Raw genomic sequence first — 2,711 nt, forward strand, 5'->3', positions numbered from 1 at the left:
AACATTTGCTCTATAAAGCTTCATCCAATTCACAATGAAAAGTAATAGATACAATGAAAAAGTTCATGGGAAAATATCATGATCTTGTTTTTTTAATAGACAAAAGCACATATACTTTTTATTGGTACTGAATGGTACTTTTTCCATACTTAGATCCAAGAAAAGGCATATGTTTCTGACAAAAGATAAATATATAAGAAATTGTCAACTGCCCAAAAATTTTTTTTAATTTTCAGGTTTTCTATATTTAGTTAAAATGTTAAGGATGTAACTCAGTGTAGCTGTTTTGCGTGTATAATGAAAACATAAATTCTTTGCAAAGGCAGAATCTAAGATTTTAAATAATGTTTGATAAACATTTTAGTGACGTTAATGAAACAAAGTTCATTTCACTCAAACTATATATTACTGGGAAAAGTGTGTTTAAAGCAGCTCGGGTACCATTAACCAACTAATTTGAATTTTCTGAACTAATTTGAATTTTCTCTTGCGAGAGAAAAAACAAGCTCTGTTTTGCCCATTGGTTTGTTAGGGTGAAGTTTATAAACTACAGCATAATGCATCCCGTTGTTATCACTAAAGAGCCAGACATTGTCTGATACAAAACCAATCTAAGCATTTTAACATTTTCAAATTCCAAATATGCTCTTCCTTAAAAAGTATTTGTTTCTGTTTTTAACTGGATTGGGGTAGATAGTACATTTATGAAATGTTTACTGTTCTGAAAGATGAAGTGACTAGTGATTATTGACAGAAATTTCAGAGAACTTCTTTTAAAAACCTTTACCACTTAAATTTTGTTTTCTTTCCTCATTATCTTTTAATCCCATTTCTCCAGGAATTTTTTTAAGCCCCCTCAGGTAAGACTTCTAATCCAGTAAACACTTGAGCAGATCTGCCTATTTCTGGAGCTCTCTTTCATTCTAAGCTTGTTGGCCTCTCTAGATTCGAAGTGTTGTCTCTTCAACTCGGAGATACCACTGTGCTCTTCCGTAGGTACAGCAGCTTGGAAACTCCAAGTAGTAAACTGAGGCATATTAGTGCTTACTTCATTTGTTTCTTTTTCTATCTTTTGTTTCCTCTTCTTATGAGTGTTCAATGTCTAAAAATTGTTGTTTCATTTATGTTATTAAGTGCTGTACAGTCGGTTCCGACTCATAACGACCCTGTGTAGGATTTCTTAGGAGCTACTGGTGAGTCTGAACCTCCGACCTTGCTGTTCAAGCTGGCCGTGAAGTCGCATTCTTATCCTTTGTCACCACATCAGGACTCCTGTTTCATGATTTGGACCAATTATTTTAGTTGTTTTAGGAGGAAGGGTAAATATGGTCCCTGTTAATCCATCTTGGTCAGAAGCAGAAATTCCTTCTCTCCTTAATTTAAAGCCATAAGCACCTAATTTGCAAAGACTGAGTTTAACTAATAACAAAATCGAAAATCCCATTAGAAAATAAATTAGTTCATGTAGCAATTAACTTAATTATCTCAAGCTTTTAATGAGTTTCCACTTCTTGACATTTTAAATGTCTTGGCTTGAATGTACACTATATGTTTAAAATCCTTATGGCTGTAATTTTCCCTAAAAGTAACACATATACATGTGTCATCGATAAGGTGTCAGGTCTCTGAAGTGTTCAGTGTATGCATATTAATGCATTGTAACTTAAGAAAAATCGCTTTTTTTTGTTTTTTTGTTTTTAATGTGTGCTGATTCTGTCACTTAATCATGTCGCTGTTGTTAAGTATAGTCGAGTGAGTTCCGACTCATAGAGACCCTGTATGGGGTTTCTGAGGAACAGTTGGTGAGTTTGAACCACCAACTCTAGGGTTTAAATCGACCTTGCAGTGCCACGTTCTAGAATAAATCTCAATTTCTGTTACTGTAAATGTCTTGGTGAAATTGTGTGAAAATCAACTTATATAGTACGTATCTGTTGTTGTTAATTGCTGTCAAGTCGGACCCAACCCACAGTGACCCTGTATAGATAGGGTTTCCAAAGAACAGCTGGTGAGCTTGAACCGTCAACCTTGGGGTTCAAACCGACCTTGCAGTCCAGCACATTCACCCACAGTGCCAGACCAGGACTCCATGGTACATATGGAAGCTTTTAATAAACTGTAAAATTAAACTAATTCAAGGCATTATTATTATATTTTCACTGGAGATGAAGGGGTTTGCATGTATGTGTATGGTTGTGATTCTTTCACAAAAGAATCTTATTTAAAAATATTTGGCACTGTAGGATCAGCACTGGACCACAAGGTAGGTTTGAATCATAAGGTCAGGGGTTCAAACTCACCAGCTACTCCTCAGAAGCCTTATACAGAGTCACTATGAGTCAGAACTGACTTGACAGCACTTAACAACAACATCTCCAATTTACATATATGGGAGATACATCTAAATATTTTATTTGTTGCTGTTGTTATGTGCCGTGGAGTCAGTTCCAACTCATAGCAACCCTTTAGATAATCCTTAATTCATTTACAGGCCCCTGTCCACTGTTAAGTTGATAGGATATTTAACATGTTATCATGATCTCTTTTACCTCATTCCAAATCATGAGTGTGGAGCCTTTGCACAAGGTAAAATAATCTGAGGGAGGCCCTCCAATCCCTACTTGTTAGTTTTGAGATACTTTATCTGTGTGGTGCTGTAGGATAAGCACTGGACTGCAAGGTTAGTTTGAACCACAAGGTTGGCAGTTCAA

Source organism: Chrysochloris asiatica, unplaced genomic scaffold, assembly GCF_000296735.1.
Source record: "Chrysochloris asiatica unplaced genomic scaffold, ChrAsi1.0 scaffold00133, whole genome shotgun sequence".
NCBI lineage: Eukaryota > Metazoa > Chordata > Mammalia > Afrosoricida > Chrysochloridae > Chrysochloris > Chrysochloris asiatica.